Genomic DNA, 6293 nt, shown 5'->3' with positions numbered 1-6293 from the left:
CAGATGTACAGTAAAATACAAGCTGAATTATCTCCCTGAGAAGCTCCAAGAATAAAACATGCCATCACTGTGAACAGCAACCCTCCTCTCTTTTCTCCATGGGGATGAGACGAAACAATCAGAGAACCATGTATGAATTTATTCATGATGTTCACCTGGAAATGCCTGGGAATAAATCACATCTTTCCCAGAAACCTTTCTCCTTTCACCCCTGCTCGTCTTCATTTCTCTGGAGTTTTAACTCAGAGCAGGAGGAGCTTACAGAGAAACAGAGAGGAAGAGAGAAAAAAGGCAAGAGAGAGAAAATGAGAGGACTCATTGCCCTCGGAGGTGGAATTAGTTGTCAAACCCAAAGCACAGTACATTTGCTCAGTGATGTAATAGCAGGTAGATGCTGGATAACTTTCTTTTGCGTTATAGACATACAGCAAATTAACCTAGATGTGATACATTCTGAAAAGACAAAAAGGGAACAAATAGCTTGGCATATGACAGACAGTTTTTTAAAAAACATTATCATATGAAAGAATGCAGTCATTCCTGACAGAGGTGGAGCAAGTATTTATATCCTTTACTGAATTAAAGTAGAACCACACTGTGAAAATATGAATACATTTCTTGTATTGAAATTATTACCTTTTGGGAAATACGCTGATTCAGTTTTCTTGCCAAGAGTTAGATGAGAAGATCAATACCACTCTCATGTCTGTATGCTAAATATGAAGCTGTAGCCAGCAGTCGGTTAGCTTAGCTTAGCTGCCAGCAACTCTATGGTTCACCAATTAACACCCTGTATCTTCTTTGTTTAACCTGGACAAAAACAAAAGTGTAAAAACGACTATTTGCCTTTTTTCGGTGTGTTATGAGCCAGTTCCTTCTTGGAGTCTCTGATGACTACCTGGGTGCTGGTCAAGAACAAGTCCAACACATGACCACCTAAAACTAAGAATTTTGTTTTTACACTTTGCATCTTTTATACAAATTAAGAGCCATGCTAGACGTTTCCTCCTGTTTCCAATCTTTATGCTACACTAAGCTAACCAGCTACTTGCTCCAGCTATGTATTTACTATTATTTACTATAGACAAGAGACTGGTATTGACCTTCTCATCTAACTCTCAGCAAAAAAGTGTTAATGGCCCTGAGAGTCATATATTATATTATTCAAGTGTTAGTTGTGATGCATTATTACTGTAATATGCATAATTTTCCTGTTGCAGCTGATTGATATGGTGTTCATTTATCTATCTAATATGTAAAATCTTGCAAAATTAGTGATTATAGCTGATAAATAAATGTAGAGGAATTCAATATTTCCCTGTGAATTGTGTGAATAGCAAAGTAAAAGTACCGTTAGATTTGAACTTGGGTAAATGCACCTCCTTACATTCCAACCCTGATCCCTGATCAGTGTGTCCCACTGCATTAAAACTTTGTCATTATGTAAAGACAAAAGGAATTTGGGAACCTTTTACATCTTTATGTCGCTCCATCTGGGGACATGCAGGGTTCAGAGGGAGTCTGGTTGACTCTGGCTAAACCCTGTCTTTTTGACCCATTAGTGTCCTCTGGTATACACCTCCAATAGCCAATTAGGAGGAATCTGAAACGCATCATTTAGTCTGTGAGAAGCCATCTGTGTGACCACCTCTTCTGTCCTGGCCTGTGTTGGATCCAATTACCACAAAGGGACAGGGAGTTGGGTGGGTATTTAAACACACATTCTGGGTGACAGACAGACTGAAATGAAGAGACAGTGCAGGTTTTCAAGGAGGTGAGAGCAGCAGATAATCAGATGTGTGTCAGTGTGTGACTTGTTACCTGTACAATACTTAAAATTCCCAGTGTCCTTCCTATTTTCATCCGCCCTCTTCTCTGTACCAAGTCTCTTTGAAATGTCAGTCGCTGTGTGAGTAGAATCGGAGTCGAATCTATGAAAGTCTAATGACATGAAATGTAGATCTTTAAAATGTGGAAAAACACCCACGGGAAAGTGAAGAATGCATATTTATTACATATGGTGGGAAAACACAATTAAAAAGCAAAATTTATTTTACGTGCTTTGTCCATCCCTCTTTTCTCATGCATTTTGTCACTATATCATCGTGTCTCTCTTTCTGTGCTGCCAGTCTTTTCTGGTTGGATTTCCTCTGAGATTGATACTCAACTCTAACAAGCACAAAGGCAGGAACAGTATGCCAGCCTGATGCTCCCTGTAGGCCAACGGCGCCTGGGGTCAGAAACAAAGAAAACATCATGGTTTGTGCAGCCTTAAAAAAAATGAGAGCAGGAGCACAATACTAGAACGTCAGCTGACTGAGTCATTGAATAATATATCTGAGATGGGATAATCATGGAGGCAAACAAACACGTCATACCCATACCTGTCAACACTCCAGTTTTTCCCGGGAGTCTCCTGTATTTCAAGGTAATCTTCCGGTGTCCTCCTGTTTTGTAGTTTCTCCTGGGAAACTCCCATTATTTGCATGGCTCTCAACATTCATTATAAATAATTTTTAATACATGGACCCATACGTTTTGTATGTTTGTCTACCGTTATCCAAATTGCCAGATTGTGTATAATAAACCCTTGTTTATTATGTATGTAGGTTATGTATAGCAATTATTTATTTACTTTGAATCCCCACCCTGAAATTTTTTTTAAATTGCTGTGTTCCTCTGTTGACCCAAATGTTGGCAGGTTTGCACTTACCTAGAGTTATTTATTGTGGGTTACATTAGAAAAAGCCCTATTCAGGACTGGAATGGCCACTGTGTCAGAGTAGAGGCAACGCTATAGTGGCTTTGTCCTGATCTTTACTGAGTTTGGGAAGATTTACACTCAAGCAACCCAAATCGAAGTCGAAAAGTAAAAAGTAGTGAGTCGAAATAGTGTTATGTTTGCCAAACTGACATCCTCAAAGCCTTTTTTTGTCTTGAATTTTGTTTATTGTGGAAGTATGTAAGCTAAGCATCCAAACAATGTTATGTTAGAGGGGAATAAATAGTCTTATCCTACATTTTCCTTATCATACTAGTTATTAACTAGGTTTACTGCAATACAAGAACAATATTGCTCCTTTATTTCTGTATGTTTACTTGGATCTTCAAATGCCCCAGATAGCAAAATGAAACTTCTTTTCTGATTTAGCTAACTTTTTTCCTGACATTTACCTTCAGTCTTTTATCATGATATCCTGTATGTAGCCATCAAGTGCAAATTTAATTTAACAAAGTTATTAAAACCACTCAGCCAGAAACGGTGTTTTCAACCAGCTCACTGAGTTAGAGTTAATCAGCTAGCTAGCTACCTATAGCTAATAAAACCTGGTAGTGATGTCATAGCACTCTGCAAAATGAAAGGTTGCAGGCTTGAAATGAGAATCCTCATGCTGTCTGCCACTCTCTGATATCAAGGACTCTACTGTTAAATCTGTTATTCATGTAAATCTGCATGTGTTGTACGAGAATAGAAAACCTGATAGCAACCGTAACGAATGGTTTCCTCAGGGATTGGTGGACTATTTGGGCTGTACAGATGCTAGAATTTTTATTTTTGCTATTTGCAAACATTTCTCAAGCATTCATTGCTCTGCAAGGTGGAAAATGCTGACTAGCACCAACTACAGCCAGCGCACACCGAGAAGTAGACACAACCCTTGGGAGTTCAGGGATAGGAGTTACTTTCATGTCAACAACTCAACTTGAAAAAACTTTCCACAAATAGCCCATCAGCAGCAGCAGCAATGGCAGCACCATAAATAAAAATCATCCTGACACTCCCTCTCCAAGTCAGGGGGAATTTTGGAGGCACGACACTGAATCACCTCCTGTGCTTTTACTGTATCTTCAAAACGAACTTCAGGTCGTTCCCCCTCTCGCTTCATACACTGGAACTATTGATGTTTATCTTTCCTTTTTCTTCAGTTCTGTGTCAAAGGCCCCTGAAGACATCAAATTCTCAGGTGAAAGATGCAGCGGCAGCAGAAGAAGAAGAAGAAGAAGAAGTGGGAGATAAATCTGAGGTGATATTGTGTGTGTGTTTGTGTGTGTGTGTGTGTGTGTGTGTGTGTTTGTGTGTGTGTAGGTGTGTGTGTGAAGGAGGGGGAGGTAAAGGGAGAAAACACGGTTCTCTGGGCATCAGAGGAGACTTTAATCATCACCTGTGAGGTCAGGAATGCAGGGAAGGCCTTGAATAGATCTATTGTTCGCCTCTGGTGGGTCTGGGCTTAAACAAAAAGAAGATGACGAGATGTAAAGGTAATCACACTCTCTTTTATGGCTTTATTTCACTCTCTGCTTATCTCTTCTTCTTTCAGCCCTTTGAAAATCACTCACGTTCCAGGAACACTGATGACTGATGGTTTCAAATTAGACACATCGCTGTTAAATCTGTTATTAATGTAAACTGCAGGCACTGTACGAGCATAGAAAACGTGACAGGTAATAACTGTAAGATCCTGTTTGGCCTGTACAGACACTAGAATTTTTATTTATTCTTTTTTTATTTGAAATGAACTGTTGCTGCAGAAAAATATTATAATATATATTCACATTTTGTTTGTTCCTGCACATCCCTGAAAAGTTCAACCTTCAGTTGACTTGTTAAAGCAATTTCCCCTGACATCTGTATCATTAGCTAAATAAGACTATAATATAAAACCTAGTATGGCACTTTAGTGTAGTTCCACTCTCTTGGCTCTGTTACTTGACAGTATTTGTGGGAGAAAAGCTCCATTTAACACTGTAATCCATTGCCAATTTAAAAAGAGTAAAAATCCCTCTTGGTGAGAAAAATAACTGTGGTTCTTTTCTTCTGTCTAACAAAGAGACAACTGGAAACTAGTGAGGGAAGAGGAGGGGAAAACTGATGTAGCGTTTCCATGATTTGGCTTTGTTGAATTGACTTTCACTCCTGGCCTGGAGAGAAAGAAATGAGATAAAAATGAATGCTGTGTTGTGTCAGATAGTCATCATCTCATTTTTTTTTTATGGTGACGCAGAAGGTGATGCAGTGATGGTTGTTTGAGTATGGCGCATAATAATTCTGAGATTGTTAAGGCTGGGGAAGTGTGTCTTCACTGGCCATCATAAATTCAAGCCACCAAATTTAGGGAAAACATGGACGTTCACAGTAACGGTTTGTTTATTAGCTTCAGAACGACAAACACAGCTGTAATTAAGTTTGGTTTGGAGAGTGCAGAGCACTATGCAGCATTTCTTTGCTGCATTAGCATTTGTGTGACTCTGATTGATCCACAGCACTCACCAAGTGCATTTCCATCCCCCTGGCTTAAGCACATTTTCAATTTGTGCATAAAAACAACCTGATTGGATACAGAAGATTGAAAAAAAAAAAAAAAAGTTGAAATATGACAAAGAAATTTTCAGTCAAAGTGAAAGTGTGACAAAGTGCAATGGGAACAAACGTTAATCATGACATAAACAGACAAAAATTGCGACAGACGCAAACATCAGATCTATGTCAAATCGATCTGTGATGAAACTCAAATTAATACATGAAACGAACCTAAATGCCATATTTCCATCACATTTTCCACATCGGTTTTGTTTGTTTGAGATTTGACCGGCGCTATTTAATCACATCAACTTATTGTGCCTCTTATTCTGCAATGGTTTGGATGTCAACTGTTTATCTCCATGTGCCCAACACCTCATATTTGCATTGTTGTTGTTTTGGCAAATTTTCTGGAAATTCATGCACTAAATTTGCATGGAACTGCTTTCACTGGAACTGTTTTTATCACAGAAATAGAAAGTGGCTTTGAAAAATCAAAACTATCTGCATGGCCTGACGTACCCAGGAGTAAGATGGAAAATGTTTTTTTATATTTTGAATGAACTGATGCCTCAACTTTTAGTTGTACTGCTTTATCCAAAGAGGTTTGACAGTAATGGCTTGTTGATCTTTTTAGAACGTAGTGTGTTAAAAATCCAAACTGTATTCATAAGTGTAGCTACAATCTTGTCCAAATGATTATTTATCATTAAAATTCAGTATGACTGGGGAGGCCCACGTTCATCTCACAATACATTTTGAAATTGGGTTTCAAAGGTGTCAGATTTATCTTAAATTGACTTCGGTAGACATACTGCATGCATTTGTGTTATATGTATGCTAAGGGATGAGTGGGGTAGGTAGGGGGCAGCATGTGGGAGTGAGAGAGCGTGAGGTTTGTTAACGGGTAATGGAAAATGAAGTACGAGATTCGAAAACCTATTGCCCAATTCAAAGAGCAAATATTAATCAGTATATGAGCCTAGGCTGTGTA

This window comes from Seriola aureovittata, chromosome 13 (assembly GCF_021018895.1).
Source record: "Seriola aureovittata isolate HTS-2021-v1 ecotype China chromosome 13, ASM2101889v1, whole genome shotgun sequence".
NCBI lineage: Eukaryota > Metazoa > Chordata > Actinopteri > Carangiformes > Carangidae > Seriola > Seriola aureovittata.
Note: the sequence above shows the minus strand (reverse complement) of the source record.